The sequence below is a fragment of the Protopterus annectens genome, chromosome 6.part0, assembly GCF_019279795.1.
Source record: "Protopterus annectens isolate FY-2018-M chromosome 6.part0, PAN1.0, whole genome shotgun sequence".
NCBI classification, from domain to species: domain Eukaryota; kingdom Metazoa; phylum Chordata; order Ceratodontiformes; family Protopteridae; genus Protopterus; species Protopterus annectens.
This window is the reverse complement of record NC_056737.1, coordinates 1,865,500,338-1,865,527,730: the sequence shown is the minus strand read 5'-3', so window position 1 is coordinate 1,865,527,730 and position 27,393 is coordinate 1,865,500,338.

The window sequence follows — 27,393 nt, the reverse complement described above, 5'->3', positions numbered from 1 at the left end:
CCTCACCAAGAGGATAAAGGGTCTCAAATATATGTCATATGCTGCCTGGCTGTAGACACCCCAGCTGTATGCAGTCACATACTGCCTACACAGAGGCGTTGTATGCCTGTTGTACAAGGCCATGTCCAACACAGGAGTAATGGACATGCTCCACCCCAGAAAACCCAAATCCATCGGAGCTGTGAGAGTGAGAGATGTCAACCTCAACACATAATGAAATAGGATGTGCTGGAGGGACAGATACATAACACAGAGGCTCCCTACACCCTGGAACAGAATCCCACTCCATGTTAGGCAGAACTCATCACTGACTCTCTTCAACAGGAATCTTGCCAAGTGGATGGATGATCGTAGATGTACACTGGGGGTCTTCACTGTGTCACGTCCAGACAGAGGCACAGTAAAGTAAATCATGAATGGCCATAATATTCACATAGCAAGGGGTGACGAAAGCCACACACACTCTGGCTAGGCTTATAAATGCCTAGGGCGGATAGCCTAGTATGAACCTATGAACCTATGAAGATACAAATTGTACAGGACACTAAGGATAATCACAAGGCTTTCTTAACTGATGGTAGGAACCTTGTTGGGAATTCACAGATATGCTCTAAATCACTCAAATATTACAAACAACATACCAAACACACACACATATTGCCAACATCCACCCTGACAGGTGCAGTGCAAACACCCCCTCCCCAAAATGCAAAATATCTATCCCTGAAGAGTGCTGTACCCTGACATTGCAGATGCTAAGGTAACAGCCAGCATCTACAAAGCAAAACACACAGCATCAATGGTATGAGATGGTGTCCTGGGCTGAGTCCAACATGGACTCCAAGAAGAATGGAATGCCAAATAACACTACTGCTCAATGTCAGCCTTACCACAGGATATGTACCCAAAGAGCAGTGTACAACAACAGTGGTCCTTCTCCACAAAGGTGTTGCCTGAATGGATACTGCAAACTACCACCCCAGAATCCTGACAAGCGTGGTCTGCAAAGCTATGGAAAGGATCAGCATGTACTGCAGACATAAAGATATTGGGGACCTACTGACACTGGACCCTACCCAGTGTGGCTTTCTTAAGTGCAGATCCTGCCCTTAAACATGTTTGACTCATTTGAAACAGTCATTAAGGTCATTGATGAGGGCAATGTGGTCCACACAGCGTAGCTGGACCTTGCAAAGGCTTCCATACAATACCCACGTGTTCATTATAGATAAGCTCACCAGCTTAAATATAAACCCCTATGTCAGTAGAGGGGTTGCAAACCAGACCAAGGACAGAACTGACATGGTCAGAAATGCTGCAGCCATGTCAGACTGCAAACCAGATATAACTGGCATCCCACAAGACTTGGTCCTGGGACCTACCTCGTTTGGTATATATGTCCTATAGGTACAGGCCAACATGGAAGGACTGTGTCTGAACAAGTTTGCAGAGGACTAGCACCATATCTGTCCCTCCAGCTGACGCAAGCATCCCACAAAAGGGCCACATAGAAACAGACAACTGGTTCCATAGTCATGTCAGCAAGCTAATTGCAGAAAAGTGTATAGTCAACCCCTGTGGATATACAGTAAGTGCCCACCAATTACCACATAGGTGTTAACCCATTAAGTACTTAACATGTAATAAGAGACCTGGGGACACAAGTTGATAGATATCCTGCATTGGACAAGCATGTGGCTGTAGTGGTTACAGAAACATACCATATACCCACCTAATCATGAAGGTTGTCAGATCTAGATCAGGGGAGGTCATTGTGGCTCTGCAGTCATCCTTCATCAGCGTTACAGTTGACTACAATGGCCCCTGTGGGATGTACCTCAGCAGACACCTCCATCAACTGGAAAGAAGCCAAAAGTACCACACCAAGAGTATCAAAGAGCTTGAACAGATGCCATGTGTTGCCTGATTAAACAAACTGCAGCTCCACACACTGCCATACTGCCCACCCAGAGGCAAGCTGTGCCTGATGTATAAAGCCATGTCCAAGCTGGAATCAATGAACATGCTGCACCTTGTACAATCTGAATGGCAGTGAGCTATGCACATGAGAGACCTGAACCCCAGCACTGACATACAAATGACAAGCTGTACTGAATGATCCATAACACAGAAGCCACCCCCACTCTTGAGTAAACTCCCAGTACAGGTTAGCCAGAGAGTCACTCATCGACTCTCCTCAAGAGGAATCTTGATGAGTGGATGGGAGATGGTAGGTTTACCCTGGATATCACTGTTATGTCACAGGTAGACGGAGGCACAGTATACTAACCATGACATATGTCATGGCAAACTCCAGTTACAATGTGTGTCAAAGGACAAACACACTCTCTGACTAGCATTAGAAATGGCCTAGGGCACATCGCTAGTGTTTGCCAATGTACACCTATGTTGTGGAATACACTACCAATGTTGGACAAGCCTGGTTTAAGTGGTTCATATCTGAACATAATGCAACATGGTCATATGTGCACAACTGGCCCCTAACCAGTCTGTTGTGCTCACTATGAAAATTTAAAGCAGTGATAGGACTAAAGCCCAGGATACTGTCCACCACAGTGAAAGTACTGAACCAGTACACTATACGGTACTACAGTGTTAGGTCAGTATGAAAGGATGTTGACAACTGTATGCAAAGTATCCCATGCAAACCCTGCAGGCACAGTATAATCCCTGTTGTGTTCAGACACAAAGCAGTTGGACAGTAAGTACACAACATGACACACAACACACAACCATAAACATGAGATATTGTTGAAGTTCACACTCATCCACAAATGTGGTGGACTGCAGAGTTCAACATATGGAAAGCTCACTCTGGGCATGCTCGCACACTTTGATAAATGAGACATATGTCAGACAACATGCCATGGAAAGCCTGAACTGGGCATGCTCACACACTTAGGCCATATCTCAGTTTAGCAGTTGGCCACACATATCTGGTATTTGTATGTGTTATTCCAGGAACCAACCACATTACAGCAATCTGCCCAGTGCACACAGTTAAATGACTACAGAGACATAAGTGATATAGTGGATCCCTCTCATATTCAAACATCTTCCACAGATACACAAGTTGTTCATAGAAACAGGGAATGCTGTGGCAATAAAGACCTGCAAACAGTCTATCAGCAACAAATATTGTGCATCTGACAATTAAACATATGGGTGTAGAGGTCAACACTAGGCTGCTTGCCCTAGGGAATGAAAGCATAGCCAGAGTGTGCTTGGCATCTGCCTCCCCAGTACAGTAGGCTACTGTGCCACTGTAAAGTAGGTCACATAAGGCACCGTTTGAGGCTAGTGTGCTGTGCCTCCATCAAGCAGGGACACAGTGGAGATCCCAGGGGTTGAATTTGCTAAGCCACATCCATGTTGTTGGTGTGTGCTGGAAGAGGGTTGGTGAGGACCTCTAACAGTAAGTGTGCGTCAATAACAGTCTGAGGGTAGCCTTATCTGCAGTGTCTGGACAATTTCACTGTCAACACTTTGTCGTGATGATTATGAGGGATTGAAGTGTCGTGCCAGTACTGTTCAGAGATGTCCTCCCTCTGTGGGCTACTGCTCTGCAATGTATTAGCTCACTCTGTCTGTTGGACAGCTCATAAATGGCTGGTGTACACCTGACAGGTGTCCTGTTGTGGAGGAGTCATGGGTATATTTGAGATAGCATGATCAATGCAAACCTTCCACATGCTCATAGAATGCAATTGTCAAGGATTATGCAGAGTGGCCTGTATACTCCCCCAGCATGGGTCCTTTGAAGTCTTCCTCCCCAGTCTTCACAAGTGTAAAGTCTGCTTTTGATAAATACACTTTGTTTGCAGTGACAGCCTTGCCTGGGGGTGGGGATGGGATATGGATGTCCAGGGAAAGGTGGGTATGGTCAGATATCAACAATGGTGGTCTACCTCTGGTGTGGAATAGTGAGTACCCATGTTGCAGATGGTCAGGTGCAATATGTATTCCCCCTTGTTGCTGTGGTGAGTGGTCCTGCCATAGCACATGGACTCACAAATTGTAGTGGCTGTTGGGTAATGTTGTAGAGGCCTGAGTAGTTCCCACACACAATATACCTGTACCTGATGTTAACAACTTGAATGGTGTATGTGAACACCTTCATATCTTGGCACTGTTCCCAGGGAAGCAAAGTGTGTGTCCTGGATGTGGGAGGGTGGTCCAAACCGGTTGTGTTGTGTGTTACAGGTCCTGTGGTCAAGAAGCATGGTATAGAACATAACCTGCCAGTGCTGATGTGCATATCTGACCCTGAAGTAGGTGGCTGCAAATGCATATATATGCTATCCCCCACCTGACAGGTAGTAATAGATGTACATACCTCTGTAGAAATAATGATGTCAGCACCCTATAAATACTGCAGGTGCAGAACCTTTGCCCAGTAATTCAGATAGTGCGCTCTGCTAATGCGTCTCCCTCAAGTTTCATAATATAGTTAGATAGGGGTTTGAATCCTGCAAATGCTCAGTGGGTGTGTGTGTGTGTGTGTGTGTGTGTGTGTGTGTGTGTGGATGATTGGGTTTGGTGTGTGTGCACTTCTGTGTTAGAGAAATGTCCTTTTTGGCAACTAGGAAAACACACTACAGGATGCACATTCCCCTTTCTAAACACTGATGATGTCAGCACCCTATAAGTACAGCAGGAGAAGGGAAACCTCCCAGGAATGTGAATAGTGCGCTCCGCTAATGCGTCCGTCTGGAGTGTCATAACATAATTAGATAGGGGTTTGAATCCTGCAAATGCTCAGTGTGTGTGTTTGGGTGAGGGGGGTTAGTGTGTGTGCAATTTTGTGTGAGGGAAATGTCCCTTTTGGCAACTAGGAGAACACACTACAGGATGCACATTCCCCTTTCTAAACACTGATGATGTCAGCACCCTATAAGTACAGCAGGAGAAGGGAAACCTTCCAGTAATGCGAATAGCGCGCTCTGCTAATGCGTCTGTCTTGAGTATCATAACATAGTTAGGTAGGGGTTTGAATCCTGCAAATGCTCAGCTTGGATGAGGGGGGTTAGTGTGTGTGTAATTCTGTGTGAGAGAAATGTCCTTTTCAGCAACTAGCAGAACACACTACAGAATGCACATTCCCCTTTCTAAACACTGATGATGTCAGCACCCTATAAGTACAGCAAGAGAAGGGAAACCTCCCAGTAATGTGAATACCATGCTCTGCTAATGCGTCCGTCTTGAGTGTCATAACATAGTTAGGTAGGGGGTTAAATCCTGCAAGTTTGGGTGAGGGGGGTTAGTGTGTGTGCAATTCTGTGTAAGAGAAATGTCCCTTTTGGCAACTAGGAAAACACACTACAGGATGCACATTCCCCTTTCTAAACACTGATGATGTCAGCACCCTATAAGTACAGCAGGAGAAGGGAAACCTCCCAGTAATGCAAATAGCATACTCTGCTACTGCATCTCTCACTACTGTCATAGCACAGTTAGTTATGGCTTTGAATTCCACACATGCCACAGGTGTTTTTGTCACACATACATGTGTGAGAGAACTGACCCTTTTGGCAACCAGTACAACACACCAGCTGGTGCATATTCCAATCTCTACACAGAGATGATGTCAGCACCCTACAAGTACAGCAGAAGAGGGCAAATCTCCCAGTAATGCAAATAGCACTCTCTGCTACTGCGTCTCTCACTACTGTCATAGCACAGTTAGTTATGGCTTTGAATTCCACACATGCCACGTGTGTTTTTGTCACACAGAATGCCCATGGGTGTGGGTTGTTGTTCACAATAATGCATGACATCGATTAAACCAGTAATGGCAATGGACACAGATGATGTATGTGTATGCCAAATACACATATGTACCTGTGGCCTTCAATAGTTCCCATGTCTGACGCCTGCCACATGTGAATACATGGTATTTGCACTGGATAACATTATGACTGTGGTCTTCTGTGCAGGTGCTGCATGTGGTATGTGTGTATACAGTGTGAGTTGTATATGGTATCATCCAGCGAGGGATGCACATCTGGTCTGGGGCATATAGTCTACATGTTGTTGATGAACAGGTGCTGCATGTTTTCACCTGTTGTGGGAGTGGTAACAAGTTGTTCCATAGCAATGCAGTGACTACATGCTAGGAACCTTTCAGCTAGGGTGTTGTAGCTACAGTAATTCATCAGCATTCAGTAATACTTCAGCATTCTTGGTGAGAGTATGATGCCAACCAAGGTCAGGGTCATACGAGCCTGTGCCACATGCTCAGAGAACCCTTCTATGTTCTCTATCATGTAGTCCAGGGAGGTACATCACAGGTCAGCCATAGTGGCATGGAGAATGATTGAGTCATATGTGTCCATGCCTCTGACTGACCTGTATGCTTGTGTTATGTGGTGGACCATAGTGCCCCACGGGCATATCACTGTGACCTTCACCTTGTCCAGACTGGTGAGCGAGACCTCACTGTACCGGACAATAAAGGTACCTAACACAACTGTAGCAGGTGTGTTGTCTAGCCATACAGGCTGTGACTGTTTGGCACACAGGATGTGTGTGCTATGTGTTGCACGTGCTGTGTTCTGGCTTAACGTATGCCTGTGTGCCAGCTGCAGAGGTGTCTGCTGCTCAGGCAGGATGCTATTCTGAGGCTCCACGAATGCCCCAGTGTGTTCATGTGTTTGGATTGCTGTCAGTGTAGGTCTACATCAGACTGGTATTGTAGTCACTGTAGTATTTCATGCCACCTGACAGGTTATGCCAGTACTGGGTTCAGAGTGCTTAGTCCCCAGTTTGGCTATGTGGTTGCATCTCATACATGTGTTTTAAGTCCATGTGTAGGGGACAGTGTTGACTGTGTACATGTGGCAGCTGTGACATTGCCACATGACTCACATATTCCACAACCGTACCATAGAGGTGACTGACAAGTGACCTTTGCACATGCTAGCGTAGTATTGTGATTGCCATGGTGATTAACAGCACATAGGGCCAATGGGGAACAAGGTACAGAAGGTGAGTATGTGAGGGTGTAGTGCCTGTGATTAGTTAGCACTGGCATACATGACTGCTCACGTGGTCAAATGCCAGGTAAGTCATATGCAATGTGTCACAGGCAATGTACATGTGAACAGGACAAACAGTGACGTTCTGTCAAGTGAGACATGGACATACATATAGTAAGCTATGCAGATGTCACTAGGAGTCCACAGAAGCTCTGTAAATCTGCATTGCAGGTGGGATCAGTGTTCCAGGGTAACTGCAAGCAAACATGGATGCAAACAAAGCTACAGTAAGCAGGGCTGCATGTAGTCCATTGTACAACAAACAAGCTGTACCACTTCCAGTAGGTAACAGTGCAAATATGCAGGCACTATACACATGTACATGGAAATACACAGGTCAGATGGCCAGGGTCCAGTCTCAGCGCACACAAGTGTACAGACCATGTACCATCAGGATGGACAATAACCAGATGGAAACCCAGGTGCTCATACCTGCAGTAATACACATGTCAAATAACAGACACTGAGCCTTCACTCAGTGGTTCCATACTTAGTAGGATGTATGCTACCTGGCCTGCCACCACAGTATCCCTGACATTTATGGGGACTCTCCCTCCTGTGAAAGTTAGTTTTGTGTGATGGGGCTGTCTAGCATGGTATGAGATGTGAGCTTGCAGTGCTAGGGTGCTCCTGTGTGTCCTGTACCAGTCATGTAGTACTGCACACATATCAACATCCTCGAACATCCGCATTGCAGAGTCCAGTGTGGGCAACATGCCACTTGCAGTTTACATGTCCATCATTGTGTATCAGTACTTTCATTACCTTATCCCCTGTGCTACCTATGTATGCAGCCTTCTGTTGACATCCTTTACCACCAGTATGCCAACATGTGCAGATGATACACTATGGTACTTACCATGGGTGTAGAAAACAGTACAAGACAATCATACCCTTACTGCATCAGGCATGCTGGGATATACCCACAATTATATCAGCACACAGTACTGTTAACAACATGATACTATTACTACACGTCTATGTAGTCACCCTGTGCATCAGCAACATGTTAACCTGTACCTGCACTGATGTTACAGATTGCAGGAGGTGGCACAGTTTCATCATATGCACAGGGTGTGAATTTGGTATGCCTGAGTCTGCCACTGATACCACCAATTGACAAGTATGTGTATGTGTGCTGGTGAGGGACAGCAGTACAAGGTGGGGCAATGTTGATGCAGTGTGTGCGTGTATGCGGTAGCCCTAGGTGTTGTCAATTCGCATGTGTGTATGGATGCACACAGTTCCACCTCATGGCTGCCATATACCAGTGTTTGTGGACAGCCACAGACTGTATCTGCCAGGACATACAGATCAGTGTCTCTGGCCACGGACACGGTACCTGTGCCTTGCAGGGGTGCTACGGACCATATCCGGTACCAATCCAGACTGCGTACTGTCATCAGAAGCAGGTGTTCATTGACTGGACACAGATCCCTGTTGGGCCTGTCCAGAGCCACGTGCATTGCTGGGGCTGCTGCTGGCACTATGGGGGCGGCCGTGGCCCTGTTGTCGTCCACAACGACTGTCAGCTGCTGCTGTTGCTGGCATGCGCCCATGTCGATGCCTCAACCATCCACCATTGCCCTGGCTCTTGGACATGTAGTTGTGGAACTGATCTAATATGTCCCCACAACGTCTGTCTATGACATTGGTGAAATTACGGATGGCAGCCGCAATTTCACGCATACTGTCAGTCATGGCTGTGCGACATGCTGTCAGCTCCCTCAGACCCTGTCTGGTGTACCGTTCCATACGTGACTGTGCCTGCCTGACAGCCCGAAACATAGCTGAGGTTGTAAGACCTCTGTGGGCACGTCTGACAGGGGCAGTATGCCCACGGATGCTCCCAGGAGAACCCCTGGACATCTGTCTGTGTCGGTACCTTCTCAGAGCCATGCCCATGGCTGCTGTGTGGGGAAGCATGTGCCACAGATACCACATTACCCTGGTCAATGCCCACTGTATCCTGTCCATCACCTAGGGACATTGGTGACAAAGGGTGTATTGGCAGGATGACTGTGCGCATTGATGGGGTTGACAGCTGTGTACTGTCAATTGGCTGACCAATGACGGACCCTGGCACACCTTCCTGAGCCATTACACAGATGTCATCATTATCAGTACCCATGGCTCCTGATTTAGTTTCCCTGCTGCATGACACCAGAGCAGCACCAGAACCTGTGGGAGGGAAACAGGAAACACAGTTTACAATGTCTACACAATGTTACCAGTGATGCACACATGCACACGTGCACAGGTGCACAGGTGCACACATGCACACATGCACACATGCACACATGCACAGGTGCACACATGCACACATGCACAGGTGCACACATGCACACATGCACACATGCACACAGTTGCACACTTGCAGACAGTTGCACACTTGCACACAGTTGCACACACTTGCACACTACTCAGTATGCGAGATATCAACACACAGACACAGACACACCTGCATGCATACACAGAGCACTACTAAGTGAGCCTAATATTACTATTACTATCAAGACTATTAAAGGTATTGTTAATACACACTCACCAGCATGGATAGTCTGCATTGCTGTTACACTGGAGGGACCTGCAGAAGTGAGGAAATTAATATCAGTGGGCACAACTGTGCCATTGTTACTGAGTATGATACAGGTCAGTAGTACAACAGTTGCCTTTCACAGGTCAGCTGCTGATATTGAGAATATCACACTTGCACATTAAATACTATGATGACAGCTACAAACCAAGGACACACCTCACACATGCATTAACTACCAGTGTACACAACAGTCAACTATATATATGGCATATTACCTGCACACTCGTAGTCTTGGTGCTGTGTGGCTCCAGCATCCATCATAATGCAGGTCTGCTGCTGTTGTTGTTGTTGGCGGGCTGGAGCCACAACACTTATGAGTAGTCCCTCCAGTCTGGTGAGTGGGGATGTGTAGCCACCCCCACCTGTGGCAACCTGTTGCCTGTGGATATCCGTGCACTGATGGACATTTCTGATTAAATCACTGCAGTGATGTTGTACCTGCTCATATGTCCTATTATGCGTGCCTATGTCATTTACCTGACGGACCAGGTCTTGCCACAGTGCAGTCCTCTCCTGCTGATTCTGGCTGGTGCGGGAAAAGAGTATTGCATAATCCCGCACCAGGCTCTGGTGTATTTCCTCATCCTCAGCTGCAGAATATGCTGGATTGCGCTGGAGAACCATGGTCCTGAAAAAGGAAATAACATGATATCAGCAAAATATGTCAGCAGAATTTGGCACACATACTACACATGCTACTCGACTGTTGTGATACAACATATCTCACATATATAGCATCTGTCTGTCTATTGGTGGATACACATGTAAATGGCCAGGTATCAGTGCTCAGCCAACAACTGTGCAACAGTACCTGGCACACTCCATACGACATACTACCAAACCCCAGCAGTCAGAACATTGATTCAGGTTCAAAGCACCTCCTCACTCTGGGGGTTTGTATCGAGGTACTGTATGGGGTACATCATCAACTACTGTGATCTGACCACAAACTAATTGCCCTGGATATACATATCCCACCTCCACCACCAGCACAAACGACTACAGTGAATAACATTTCAAATGCAAACTTTACACTTCGTAACACTGAGATGGTATCCTTTAAGCCCACTGGGCCAGTGGAAGACGCAACCCACAATGCTGACTCCTTCACAAATGATTTCTACAGACATTTCTGAGAATGCATGGATCATGCAATCCCATATAGGACCAAGACACTCTCCACAAAGGGAATGCATCCTCTCTGGTGGACCCCAGCCCTAGACAGATTGTATAACAAAAGATGGAAGCTACTGCAAGACAGAGCATAATTCCATAAAGGGAAGGCATGTCTGATCAGCACTAGTAAAGAGCTATGTTCTCTCATACAAACATCCATGGGCAACTTTGAGAGGGAAATCACAGGGGACACTACAGATAACCACAAGGCCTTCTTCAGTTATGTTAGAAACCTGGTCAGAAACCCTCCAATATGCTCATAGTTAGTACACAACAACAAATAATTCACTGAACCCACAGATATTGGCAACATTGTGGCAGGCAGGTTCAGTGCAAGTTTCCCCCCTCCCTCTCCCCCAAACTAAGACATACTTATCCCAGCTGAATGTAACCTCCCTGTCATCACAGATGTCCAGGTGAGAGCCGCCCTCAGAAAAGCAGAAAACACAGCATCAATGGGACCTGATGGTATCCCCGGTTGCATGCTACATGAACTCCAAGAGGAGCTAAACACACATATAGAAGTACTATGTAACACTAGCCTGACTACAGGATATGTACCTGTACACTGGCATACAGCAACAGTGGTTCCACTCCACGAAGAAGGCACCTCTACATACCAATAAAATACAACACAATACAATACATTACAATACAATACAATACACTATGCTATTGCCCCTGGGACTACAGCAGCATACTGTTCTACTACCCTGACCATTGTGACACATGTGATGTGATAGTACCTGCTCCTGTCAAACAGTTACACAGGGTGACTCATATGGCATATTACCTATCTGACTAACATTCAGCAGAGGTATGTATGACATGTACTCATGGGGAGTCTTGCTTCTTAACGCTGTGTGGTTTATTGCAGGGTATGTCTTATCTGTGGGTAGGAACCTGTACCTCCACCATGTGCTCTCTACTGCAGTGTCAAGGATGACACACAGCAGTCATTTAGGTTGTGGATGGTGTGAGGTGTTACTATGGTTGTTGGACATCTGTCATGGGTGTGACTTAAGTATGTAAATCCAGGAGTGGTAACCTCTATGTGGGTAGTATGTGTATACTCTGTGGTGTTGTCAGTCACTGTGCATTGGTAATGTGTTTGAGTGCATTGTCACAGTGTTGTACATGTCACTGTGTCCTTCTCCATATCTGTAGCTGTCATGTGAGGTACATACTGTGGCAGCCATTGTGTGGTGTGGAGGGCTACACTGACCTACATGTCCATAGCTGACACACCATGTCTGCTGACACATACCATGTGCAGGTATTCCAGGAATAGTGTGCCACTGTGACTATCATTGGGGGGACTATTGTTAACATTTATGACCCTGTTCACCCCTGACACATGCAGTGGTGGGCAGCCAATCACATATCTTGTGGTTACTGGTGTAGGTGATTTGAAATGGGGTATGGTACTCCAGTTTCAACACTGGTGTTCACTCCATGCCTTTGTCACCAGGCACCTGTTGCAATACATCTGTACACATGTGCCTCACTCAGAATATATATACATCTCTCTCTATATATATATATATATATATATATATATATATATATATATATATATATATATATATATATATATATATATATATATATATATATATATGTATATATATATATATATATATATATATATATGTCTATATATATATGTCTGTATACATATACACGTATATATATCTTGATGTACATATATTGCTATAGATATGGAGAGAGGGGGGGAAGTGTGACAGAGAGGGGGTGAGACTGACAGAGGGGGGTGGGACAGGGGGAGTGTGAGATCGTCATATACAGTCATATCTGTAGATAGTCAGATCTGTCTGTCTATGTATATGTATCTACATATATCTATATCTGTATGTGTGCATTACATGTATATGTTTCTACATATTCTATCTATCTACATCTGTCTATGTATTCCTACATCCCTCTCTATGTATGTATACATATATGCATATTTTATATATATATATATATATATATATATATATATATATATATATATATATATATATATACATACATACATATATTGACATACATACGTATCCATATGATAGATAGGTATATCAACATGTTTGTTTACAAAACTGTATACACACACTAACATACTGCTAAACATACATAACTGTGAAACCTACTTTGTACATTGCACTACAACCTACATTCAACTTACATTGATATGTGCACATAGATGCCCTCACATACATATGTATGTACAGCCTTCACTGATAGTTGCTGTATGTCCCCTGCCCTATGCACATCTTCATATACATATGGATACAGACCAATGACACATATGGAGGGTTCACAGTATGTAGACTTTTAAAGTATTACTTTACATTACCTGTGTTTGTCACAGCTGCTTGCGTTGCCGTTTGGTTTGGTGTCCTGCTGCTGCTCGAGTTGGCAGATGTGAGCTTTCTAGTCGGTTTTGATGAGTGTTTTTGTTTTTGTTTGTGTATGTTTTTTCTCTCTCTCTCTCTCTCTCTCTCTCTCTCTCTCTCTCTCTCTCTCTCTCTATCCCTACCTCCAGAGGGTGCAATGAAAGTATTGCATGTGTGGACTGGGAGTACAGCATGCTTTTGTAGGTATCTGCATATGTCCATGTGATGGCCTCTGCACCAATTGTTAGCCAGCATTTGCTAATTGCATGCAGCCAGTTGTGTACTGATTGCAGTTCTCACTGTGATTCCAGGACAGTGCTATAAAAAGGTATGTGAGATAGGCGTAGCCCTTTCAGAGTTTAAGGGCAGGAACCATGATGGTATGCTGTGGACACTGTTCTGTGAGTGTAAAGGTTAGTATCTCTCTCATATTTCTGGCTGTGTTGTAGATTAACATTTCTCCATTAATTTCTCCAGTTTCCTGTACTAAGTGTGTATGTACACTGACACTTAAGACTACTACTACTGTTAATGTGGGTGGGTGTGCTTTCCTGTGGGACATGTGGTGTAACTGGTATATAGCAGTGGCTCTTGCACTTTGTTGCTATGGCTTCAATATTTGCCCTTTACATTCACTACTTGTATGCCTGCTAGGTGTCTTGACTGTAGTGTGTTGCTGTGGCTTTCCTATTTTCCATGTACATTCACACCTTGGAATGCTTGCTATATCTGCTAGGTGTTACTGCATGCAGTGTGGTCTGGCCATGGTGTGGGCCTTGACATCTATTAGGGTATTTGAGTATGCTGCTGAACAGGCCCCAGAGACTCTCAGGTGCATCTTTTATCTGCCTCATGGAATGGTACATATCAGTGGGGTACACCCATTAAATTGCCTGGTATTCTGCAGTTGTGACTGTGGGTTAGCATGAGCATATGTATTACTACACTATTTCTGACGTGCAAGTGGTGCATACTTTCAGTACTCCATAGTTACCATTGCATGTGTTGTAACACCTTTCTGCCTACTGTTTGTACATTTCACAGGGAGTCTGTGGGGCATCCCTGTAACTCAGTCACTGTTGCTATGTCTAGGTTCTTAATTATTCAAATATGGCAGTGTCAGACCTCTCAAGTGTACAGATATTTGCAGGATGTCCACATTTTTGCCTCATATTTTGGTCCATATCTCATAAACAGCTTTTTCTGGCAAATCACTCTGGGCTCAAGTCAGACTATAGTGACAAACATTTCAGTTTCAGACTTCAAACCCTTCCAAACATCCAACATAATGCAAAACCTGTTACTCTCTCAACTGTCTAAGTTTGTTGGAGCAATATTTGGAATGTGTCCCTGTTTTGGGCCTTTGCTCCACAGTTTTTATTACTTAGTCCGGATGTGTTGCTGTAAGAGGTTGTGGGGTATGGGCAGTGATTATCCTGCTGTGAGTATGTGTGTGGCTTGCAAGGTGCTACAGTGACATTATTACCTACTAGCTACCAACTAGCATGGCTGTTTCTGTTCACACACTACTATTATAGAAATCCACTACATTTGACAGTAAATATACATGACATGCGTTGTGTACTACACATCCTATATTCCCTTTACATTCATTCCTACTATTACATGATATATTTATTGTAGCACAATGTTCTTATATAACAGTCATGGCTTAGTGGTAAGTCATGCAGACTACTGTTTCCTGGGTTCAAGACTGACAGTGGGATTTTATTTTGCTTTTGAGCAGACTATGGGCCTTGTCATTAAGAGTGACTAAGGCACCTTTAAGCAGTTGTAACCGGGTTAGCACTGGTTTACGCGGAGCTCACGCATGCGCACTGGCATTCAGCTCCGCGTACACCCGCTTACAACTGCTTAAAAGTTCTTACTCTTCCGCACACCCGCGCTAATTTCTTTGAAAGAAATGAAAATGGGGAGATAGGAAAGTGGTGAAAAAGGGGTCACAAAGAGGGTAAGACAGTAGGGAAACAAGCTTGGGTTTTGCAGTAGGGATGTAGGTATGGCCCATAGCTGCCCATTTCTTCATCAGCAACAGCTGTGCATATGTTTGTAATTTGGTGTGACATTTGAAACCTTCCACCCCTGAAAGAGGTGTAAGGACAACAATAATACTTGTACAGCCAATTGTAATTGACAGTTTCCATGTCCAGCAGACATGTGTGCGAAATGGGCAGCTATGTATGGGGCGTAATTGTTTTGTGGGTACAGAGTGCCCTTTTTTTTTTTTTCAGGTGAGAGTGGTATGTCAGGTACAGGAAGTCGGTATAGCTGGGGAGGTAGGTTGGGTAGGTTAACAGACAAGACAAACAAGACGCATACAGGGGAGGTGTATGACACATGTGGGAGGGTAACACAATTGATGGTACGGATGTTTGGATATCTAGAGCCCATGAACCCACAGATGGCAACAGTGGAACTGATATCCCCACCCATGGGCAGTTGCCACTGTGCCTTCACTGCCCAGGACGGGGCTGTGCTGGGGGCTGTGTAGGCCGGGCAGCAGGCACGCCTGTTAGTTGTGCCACCCATGCCTCAAGCTGGCGTAGGGGCCCAAGAACAGCTTCCCGGATCTCCCTACTCACCACAGTCTGGACATTATGGAGGGTGAGTGGATGTTCTCCTCTGGCCACACTTGCAGAGGGGGGATGAGCCCCATCCCCTGCAGCGCTTCCACCCGCAGGTGGCACAGGGCCACCGGAGGAGGGTCCGGCCTGGGCACTACTGCCAGGTGCACTCGCCAGCTGAGGAGAGAGAGGTGGGTCCACTGGAACCCGCCTTTCCTGTCATCCTATGTTTTGCATTATGTCATGACAGTTTGGGTTAGTAACGTGCAATACCATTCACAATTAGTTGTAACAGCATGCATTAGTATTCCCATTAACCAAACACCCAGATATTCAAACCATTGAACAGCAAGCATAACACATGCATATTTTGAACAGCAATACACAGTCCAACAACATGCAGGGTTGATTGATGGCAACAGGCCATCAGGTTTGGATGTATGAACAGGGCAGATGCATCAACATACATGCAAATATGTATGAACCAACAGGATAAATGTCCAGGGGTGTTAATTGTGATTGCACATACCAATTTCACGTGGAATGGATTATATGTGGTCATATGGTAGGGTGAAGAAAATTTAATTAACAACTTCAAATACCAATACATATGCTGTACATTTCTAATAGCTGCAGATATATACACACTACCGTTCTGCCTACAGTTTCCTATGTGATAACTACTTCAAGTTGGTGATAGGAATGTTACTGCTACATCAATATACATTTTCATTTTTATTCATACACATTCATATCTGGCTCTGTTCAGCTACATCATCCTGCTACATTTGCTTTATATAGCTATAGATAACTGTGGATGTTTGGTATTTCAGACAACCATACTATCTGCATATTGCAGACTGAGAGCAACATATCCAGATTTTGGGATAGACATTCCAGCTGCGGTACCATTTTCAACACATGTTACTGTTTGGTTCTGCCTGTCACATTCATTTCATTCTGTACTGACTGCAGTATACTTTATTCAGGAGTTATTACTACTTTATTGGTGGATTCATAACTCTTTCTCACACTCTCTCACTTGTTTTATTTTTACAATTCAGGATGGTACTTAATTCTAGGCTTTATTGACATGTTTTACCTGTAGTTATAACAATCCTTTCCAACAGTCTCACTTCTGTCATGTTTCTGTATTTCAACAGGGATATATTTCACACATGTGTTTTACCCAGCTTCTGCAGCTGTACTTTTCATCCTGCTGCAGGTTATGTACTATTATATTACAGGTGGGACATCTTTATTTCAGACTTGTTTCATTTTTATGTTTGGATTACAGGCTGCATCACACTTTTCTAATCAAGCAATACTTGCAAACCCTCTTACACTGTTACTTGCACATTTTATTAATTAGTGACTACATTGCACTCTTTTGCTAACTGCCATACTTATATATTTATTTACAGTTACAGGGAGAGAATTACTGACCTGCCTGGTGGCGCAACCGTGCCAGCCTATCGCCATAGGCTCCACGGTTCGCAGAACGGACACCTGCAGCTGCAATATAAATAAAGTAATATTGGAATACACATCTCCATAATATCAGCTAGGTTAATTTCTTACATAACTAATTACATGTAACTTACTCAGTAGTGGGGCATTGGGCATTTGCCGGGCCTCCTGGATCCAACGGTTCAGTTGGTCATGCTTCCGTCTCTTCAGGTCTGCATGGTGGTGACGGACCTGCTCACCAGTCCTTGGTATCCCTGTGGCACTGGTGAGATCATGAGCCAACCGGTCCCACGCCTCAGCCCTATATGCTCCCCACAGGACCTGGCCCTGCATGAGTTGGGCCTCATGATTGTGGACAAGGAGCCAAACCATATATTTGGACTCCTCAACGCCCCACCTCTGTGCTCGGAAGCAACTACCCTCACCTACACCTGACATTCTGGCTGCAAGTAGGTTCTACAATTGGTTATGCTGTGTATTCCCACCTATGGGGCTTATATATGCCGTTTTTCCCTCACTTATCTGTGATTGGCCATTTTGGAATTGTATCAGCTTCACAAAACCTGCTTTGTCATGCTCCTCTTTCTATTCATTCCTATATATATGCTATTACTGCATTTCTAAGTGCAGCTGTCATGGCTTAGTGGTTCAGTACCTTGACTATGGTGCATGGTGTCCTGGGTTCGAACCTGGCACTGCTTTTGATATTTTATGACTGTCTACACAGGCTAGGAAGTGTGTCTGTGTAAAGGCAGTTTTGTTACAGCTTGCTCAATGTTGCCCGTCGGTTAGCTTGTTGACGCTGGTTTACGCGTCATGTGGCTGTCAGCACGCATATTACACTCAGCTTAGCTATGGGCACACAGTTTCAGTGTGTTAAACCACTGCTCACCTACGGGCACTCATTTTACACCTGTTAAACCACTGCTCACCTACGGGCACTCATTTTATACCTGTTAAAACACTGCTCACCTACAGGCAGATGTACTCAACTTGTTAGACTGTAGCTCAGCTATAGGCACATCTGACATTTTATTTATTTTTATTATCTCACATTTCTTCAAAATACATGGCCCATTTCATTACATTTTACATAAAATATAATTTTATATGTGTACATATATGTCAGGGACTTGTTTCGTGCTTATTTCACTAAAAATAAAAATTGATGTTGTGGGGGCTTGAACCATGACTGCCTGCTCTTTAGCTGACGTTTCTACCACTATGCTATTGCTTATTGGCTTACTTTGCATATTTAGTCCTTATATGCTTTTCCACTGACTGCTAACTGTGGCTAAGCTATGGGCACGCCCACGCAAACGAGTGCACTCATGGGCAAACAGCTTTACAATTTAAAAAAAAATTATAAGATGTTCATTTCTACACTTTATGTTCGTAGTCTGTGGGGGCATGTGTTGTGTTGTGTTTATTCACATTTACACGGGCTCTGTTGTGGGGGTTTACTTTCGGGACTTTTACTCTTCTGGGGGGCGTGTCCATTTGCAGGGCTCGGCCTACAGACACGCCCCCTACTGTCTTACACGGACTGTGTTAGCCTTAGGTGTGATTCAGCATGCCCTCATGCATATGCATGACATGCTGACGTTACACCGTTTAACTGCAGCCTCCGTGTAAGCCTTGTAACTCTTACACGGAGGCTTCATGAATCCTGCCCATAGTTTTTTTTTTTTAGTAAATTTCATTGCTAGTTCCTTTTAAGATTTTTCTACTAATAACTTATGCATAATTCATTCCCTTTTATATTTACTGCAATCTTTAATTTGTCTGAGAGGTAATTTCTTGACTCAGAAATGGGAAAGGAGTAATGAAGACATCTTGTTGACTGTTATTTCTATAATCTTTGTTATAATTTATTGTTCTACCTCATGTATCATCTTCCTACTGTGATCATTTAAAGTTTATGTAAATTATATATAAGTCCTGCCATTCAGGATTAATTTCTTCAGTAATTTGTCTCAAAGCGTCAGGTGGAACTTTTGCCCTCAGAAACAATAGCACTAGCACTGCAGCTTCTTCTATGCCTTTCTATACTTTTCCCTGCAAAGTTTAGCTCTGGATTAAAGCTACTTTCTGCTGTAGTATCTTTGGTATCTGTGGTAGCATCTTGAGGTCCCGTTTTTCTTCTTGGTTATTCTTCTTCTATCCTACAGTGAGGGAACACCATTCTCATACTTTGTGTTTCTTCTCTGAGTTGTCATTTGTTAGAGTAAAATTTATATTCAGTTTTACTGCTTTCTTGGCTTACAGACAGCTGTTGCTTATAATTGCATTTACTTGTCCTCTGCGCTTTACACTAGCAGAGGTAGGTTAAGAAATTGGAATGTTATATATCTAACTTTTAGGATTTAATATGATTTCTTTGATTTGAGGGTTCTCAGTCAAGTAACCAACTTTTTCCGTCTCTGTTCCAGTTCTAATGGTTCTTGAAAGCCTCTGTGCAGAATTAAATTTTACATTGCATTTTTACTTCAAAGCTTCCCAACCTGTTCAATTTTATTGCCTATACAGACAACTTTCAATGTTTTAGGGATTTGTTGCTCTACCATTGCAGCATCATTAGGATAAAATAATCTTTTTCCTGTCTAACTACAACCAAATTCTATCTCTATTTTATACTTCTGGTTCATGCTCTAAACTGATTATGGAAGCTAAAACTGCAAGGTATTCAAAATGTTTATACTATATACTATATATTACTTATCTGTACTTTTTAAACAATTCCCTTATATGTATACACTTCTTAAGCAAAAAATATTGAAGCATACATTGTCATTATCTTCAACAGCCATTCTGCTGCTATTTTCCAAATGTCTTCATATATTTGAAGTGTTTGTTTCTGCTGCTGACCATTTAAAATGATTTGAAAAGATTACCAACAAAAGAGCAGCATACACTACTTTATGCTGAGAAAGGAGATACTGGGACAATTACTATGCACGCTGCTTATGTTTTCATTCTATGCAGAAGTGAAGGGAATATCTGTATAGTAATTGTTGCATGTTTAATGTAATTATTCCATGTCCGCATTCATTTCTTTATATAAATATATGTTAATGGTTCTAAGCCTTCCTGACTGCATCTTTCTTTACAGTAAAGTGATTTTCTTAATGAAAGTTGAGCTGAAAGGAAATAAAAACTTCCTTTCATTTGTCACATTTTTGTTGTGTGTGTACAGTTTCGCCTTTGCTTGAAGAAAGTTCATAATATGTTAATTAAAACTTCAATTAAAGAATGTAATCCATAATAGATGAAAGCTGAACCTGCACTGAAAATATAGGGTCGACTCCAGACTGCACCCCTTTCCCAAACAAATTGTGCAGACATATAAAAGTGTAACAGTTTGAAGGAAGATACACTCCTACTATTTCAACTTGCATTAAAGGAAATAGCACTGTAAGACAATCTTTGTGTTTTATATCTCAGACATGAATAAATAACTTTTAAGAAAATAAGCCCATATACAAAGGAAGTGCAACAGTAACTTCAGTGCCTTGGAGACTACTACTGGTTGTCATGCCAGAAATATTAAGGAAAAAGGTGAGAGACATGTAAGCAACCATGCTTTTATGTGCTTTCGCAGCAGCCAAAGAGGACTTCCAGTATAACACCAGTCAGCAACTTAGGAGAATGAACATGTTGATTGAGGATATTAGTGAAAATGAGTAAAAACTTTAACATTTTCAAAAATAAATGTAAAGTGCTACATGTTATTTTATATTTTTAACTGATTTTGTTACTAGATAAATAATTGAAAGAGTGTTTACTATATACCTAGATAATAGAAGGGCAAAAGTGCTTTCACTACAGTACTGTAAACAAATCCATATGACTCAGGAATTACAAATATACCCCCGGATTCACAAATCCTCCATGTAAGACTTAATAAGTCTTACTTGGAGGCTGCAGTTGAACGGTATGACGTCAGCGTGCCATGAATATTCATGAGGACATGCTGACTCAACTGTAAGTCTTACACGGACCATGTAGGAAAGCAGGGGGCGTGTCCGACTGCTGAGCAGTCTAAATGTCCATGGCCCAGCAAGGGTTGGAAAAGTAAAATGAAAACACACAAGAGCGAGTCCACTCAAATGTTCTTGCACCCAGCACCACACTCCCTGACATTGTAAAACCCCATCACAGTTATAAAAAGTAAAACATTAATTTTATTTTTTTTTAAATTCCCTAAATAGCTGCCCGTATTTGCAGGTGTGTGCGCGGGTGTGCCCATTGCATAGCTGTAGTTAGCAATTCCGACATGGAAGAGCATAAGAAAGAATGTTTATGCAAATCACACCAAATAGCAATAGCGTAATGGCAGAGCGTTTGCACAAAGAGGAGGCGTTCACGGTTCGAGTCCCACCACTCCACTTCTTATTTATGTTTTAAATCAGTATATGAAATAATACCTGACATGTACGATTAAAATATTAGTAAAAAGCAGTGAAATGGCCAATGTGTCAGTGAACAAAATATATATTTTTAAAGGATCCTGATATATAATTGCCCACAGTTAAGCAGCGCAAAAGAGTTGCCCATAGTTTAATAGCGCTTTACACAGCACAATAGAGTTGCCCAAAGTTTAAGAGCGCTTTACCCAGCACAATAGAGTTGCCCAAAGTTTAAGAGCGCTTTACCCAGCGCAATAGAGGTGCCCATAGTTTAATAGCGCTTTAACCAGCGCAATGTGTTTGCGCGGACGTGTGCGCCGTGCCAACCAGGGCACCATGGAGCAACGTAGAGCAAAGTTGCTTAAACGCAGCCACACCCCCTAGCCTGTCTGGACAGTATTAAAATAAAATGAATGACAAGGTTCAATCCCAGGACTCTGTGCATCATAATCAAAGTACAGAACCACTAAGCCATGACAGCTTTGGAGAAAATGCCACTGTTAACATACATATACTTAGAAATGGTAGATTAACCATTACTAAGCAGGTCTGCAGTCAGTTGAGAATTTTCAAATACGGCCAATCACAAAAAAGTGCGGGAAATGCGGCGTATTTAAGCCCCATAGGCGGGAATACTTACCATAACTGATTGTAGCTCACATCTGCAGTTAGAATGGCTGGTGTTGGAGAGGGTACATACTTCCGAATGCAACGTTGGGGCATCAAGGAGTCGAAATACATGGTTTGGCTCCTTGTCCACCATCATGAGTCAAGACTCCTGCAGGGCCAGTTCCAAGGGATGGAGTACAAGGCAGAGGCTTGGAACCGGTTAGCTCATGACCTCACCAGTGTCACAGGAGTTCCTCGGACTTGTGAGCAGGTCCGTCACCACCATGCAGACCTGAAGAGATGGAAGCAGGACCACCTGAACCAATGGATACAGGAGGCCTGTGGAATGCAAGATGCCCCACAACTGAGTAGGTAGCCATGGAATGCAGTATGTAAGAATTGATATTGATTCTGTATAACGGATAGGTATGTCTCAATATCCCTTCATTTACTTTACAGCTGCAGGTGACCGTGCTGAGAATCAGCAAGCCTATGCAGATAGGCTGCTAAGGTTGCGCCACCAGGCAGGTTAGTGATAATTCTGCATGTATCGTTATATAAAATAGGGGAGAGAGCATGAAATAAAGTGTTGTAGTCCAATAATACAGCCATAAAATGGCCTGAACAAGTCCTCTGCATCTACTGTCAGATAAAAAAGTCAGAGAGACAGAAAAAGAGTGTAGTAACCCATCAAGAAGGGTAAAATATGTCCGGAATAATACTCTGCAGGTACTGTCATATAAAATAAGTGAGTGAGCCTGAAAAAGAATGTTCTAACCTATTAATAAAGGTATAATATGTCTTGAATATGTCTATCATATGCACTGTTATAACAAATAAAGGAGTGAGCCTGTGGAAAAGTGTGTAATGTCATTAATAAAGGTCTAAAACCCGGAGTGTGTCTGTGTAACTTAGTTTGAAATGTTGTTGTACCCTTGCATTATACAAATAGTACTGTTTTAAAAAGTGCTGGCAACCCAGAGTTGTGCAGTCCCATCTAAAGTGAGTGATGGAAGTGCTAGTAGCTGTGAAGCATATATACAGTCCTCAACAGTCAGTTACTGGCTGGCATGCATAAGTAAATCCGGCACACGAGTAGCATGTTAATTTGTTCCCTAGAAATGTGAGTGTGCTTCAAGAAATTCTGGGTTCTATACAAATTGAAGTGAAAATGTCATGTGAAAACATCCAGATATGTAGATAAAGAAATATAAATACAATCAAGAAATATGTAGCAGTAACATCTGCATCTTGGACAGTTAGTATGTCAGATATAGGTCAGGTATATATTAAACTAGCCAAACCCATTACACAACCTAATGCATGGTGGCAAGTGTAATAATACATGTAGGGGGATATACACTTGCAGTCAATAGGAATGTAGTGTGGACTAAAAGTAATTATAAGATGTTAATTGAGTTTTTTTTCTACACCCTACTGTATGTGCATAAACCATGCAATTCCACACCTCAATGGGTATGTGTAATCTTAAATATTTGTTGGGACATATGTCCTATTGTTCTATAAATATTTGCATTCACGTTGATGCATGTGCCCTGTTCAAACACCACAATCATGGTGGCCTTTTACTACCAAACATCCCTGCATGCTGTTGGAATATCCACTGTCGTTCAATATATGCATGTGTTATGCTTGCTGTTCAACTGTTGGAACCTTGGTGTGTTGGGTTAATGAGAATATTACTGCATGCTGTTACAACTAATCTGGAATGCTGTTGTTTATGTTGTAATTAAACACACCTAATCACAGAACGTATGGGAAGGCTGGTCCCAATGGACCCACCTGTCCCTCCTCAGCTGGAGAGTGCACCTGGCACCAGCAGGTCCGGTACCCAGCCCGGGCTCCCCTCCTCCGTTGGTCCTGTGCCACCTTCGGGTGGAAGCGCTGCAGGGGATGGGACTCATCCCCCCCATGCAAGTGTGGGCGGAGAAGGGCCACCTGTCACCCTTTGAAGGGTCCGGGCTGTGGTGCATAGGGAAATCCAGCATTCAGTCGCTGATCCCCTACGCCAGCTCGAGGCAAGAGTGGTGCATCTCACGGGTGAGCCTGCCCATCCTATGCAGCCCCCAGCACAGCCACCCTTGGGGATGTGATGGTGCAGTGGTGACTGCCCATTCGTGGGGATCTCAGTTCCACTGTTATCATCTGTGGGCTCATGGGCTTGCGATTTCCAAACATCCGCCCCCATCAATTCTGTTCACCCACCCCATGTGTCATACACCGCCCCTGAATGCGTCTTGTCTGTCTTGTCTGTTTACCTCCCCAACCTTCCTCCCCGAACATACCTACTTCCTCTACCTCACTTTCTACTCTCATCTGAAAAAAAAAAAAAAGGGCAATCTGTACCCACAAAAAAATTACGCCCCATACATAGCTGCCCATTTCACACACATGTCCACTGGACATGTAAACTGATAATTATAATTGGCAGTACAACATACTTTGTTGTCCTCACCCCTCTACCGGGGTGGAAGGTTTCAAATTTCACTCCAAATTTATTGCATATGCACAGCTGTTGCTGGTAAAGAAATGGGCAGCTATGGACCTTCCCTACACCCATCCTGCACATCCCGAGCTTGTTTACCTACTGTCTGTCCCTCTTTGTGCCCCCTTTTTCACCACTTTTCGATCTCCCCATTTTCTTTTCTTTAAAAGAAATTAGCGCGGGGGTTAGTGGGATTAAGCAATTATAAGCGGTAGTAAGTGGGTTTAAGTGAGTATGTGCATGTGTGTGCTTAGCTAAGCATCACGCAAACCCGTGCAAACCCACTTACAACTTCTTAAAAGTGCCTTAGTCACTCTATGTCAGGACCCCTGTTCTGCTCAGCAGCAAAAGAAAAAACCTCTGCCAGTCTCGAACCCCAGACCATTGACACAATAGACTGCATGAATTACCACTAAGCCACAGCAGATATACAAATAGTTTGGTGCTGAAATAAATATATCATGCATTACAATGAGGGAATGTAAATGGAAATTAGGAATGGCATAACACAAATCCTGTTCTGTGGGTCTTTACCAGCAGTTGTTGCGGAATTGCATGACATGACTGTGAAAAGAGAACCAGCCATCCTAGTAGGGAATAATGTTACAGTAGCACCTTACAAACACCACACAGTATCAGACCAGGATAAACACTGGCAAAGTTGAATAGGGCAGAGGCCAGACTCCCCAACTGTGACTGCTTTACAGGGATGTCCCTGATTTGTAAACAAATGTTAGCTGTGCCCCACTGAATCACTCTGAAAAGTACTAACTTTAGACAGAGAAGTGTGGAATCACACGTAATGAATAATGTCAATAGGTGAGAGTAGACACTGCTTGCATGTCAGAAAAGGTGTAGTTATACATATGCTCTGATTCCCAAGAAAGTCTCAACTGCAATATGTCTGTAATATATTGTAGGTGTATCTCACTTATATGTACCTTTCACTGAGGCCGTTCAAATATATACCTGAGAGTATCTGAGGCCTGGCAGAGGCAGAAACACACAGGCATATCAGCATTACTGCTGTTACACACTCTGCAAATAGTTTTGGAAGGAGTTCCACAAGAATGGCCTTATGTAGGAGTACAACACAGAAATATCACAGGATGTGGCCATGTACTGCTAGCAACCAACTGTGACAATGCCAATGTGCCAGTGCTGAAAAGACTGGTGTGGTGCACAGACAAAATATAATAGGCTAACCTCTAGCTACCATCTGGATATGTCCACAGGTGGGAGCTACGCAGACAGACTACTTGCCTTGATAGACTAACAGGTACACAGCAACCCTGTATGTTCAGCAAGATAAACTCACATGATAATAAAAAATGCTCTTTGCAGTTCTGCACCCCTACCCAAAGGTACAACACACCTGTGTATTCAGGCAAAACCAAGGGTGTAGGTAGGCATACTCAGTACTGAAATATGTCCAGTTGTCTTGAACAGCCTGTGCTAATGTCAACACAAACAAACCACAAACTGTTCAGAAGTGAGTAACGTAATAATTACAGTATAGCAGTTCACAAACACTGCATGTGCCACAGGGAGATAGAGAGCGAGAGCAAGAGAGAGACAGAGACACAGACAACAGAGACAGAAACAGAGACAGAAACAGAAACAGAGGTCAAAAACCCAAAACAAACAACCAAAAAAAAAAAAAAACAACAAAACTGTAACAACAGACAGAGCAGGGAAATACAAAGGTAAGGTATGTAACTCATATGTATGTGCTTGCATGTAGTAGATGTTCCTGAAGAGTACTCTACACACTGCAAATCATCCATGTGTGGCAGCAGTACGTATCTATCTGTATCTGCACATGTGCATAGGGCAAGGGACATACTGCAACTGTTAGTGAAGGGTGGACAGATATCTGTCGTTGAAGGTTGTTATGTGCATATATCTATGTAGGTCATAGTGTGTGGCATAGAAAACAGCATGCAGTGCTGATATATGTCATGTCATGGTTAAACTCTGTGGGACTGATTTGTCAAATCTGCTGTGTTACAGCCAGTGAGGCCTGCTAAAGCTACATGGGCTGAGGACACCAAAATGCATTCTGCACAACACTGTGCAATATAATCACATAACTGTACATCCCACAACTGTTGCATAAGTGATATCCCCACCATGAAAGGTGGACTGTACATGTGCCTATATGTACATCTATGTGTACAGCAATGGATGTGTACATCATGTATGTGTATAGATATGTATATATATATATATATATATATATATATATACATACATATATATATAGAGAGAGAGGCATGGGGTCATATGTACTGCAACAGGTGTGTGGTGACCAAGGCATGGACTGTAGACAAGTGTTGATACTGCAGTGCCATTCCACCTTTCCAAAACACTGTACCCATTAACTACCACATAGATCTACCTAACACTGAAGGTGTGATAAGGGAACATGGGACACAGGTGGACAGTAGCCTCCTTTTTGATAAAGACAGTGCCACACTAGACCTGTAATCTGTCTGTGTGGCATGTGTCATGACAACAGGTGTGTCATCTAGGGAAATATAGGTCAGTGTCCCCCTCTACTCATCACAATGCCCTGT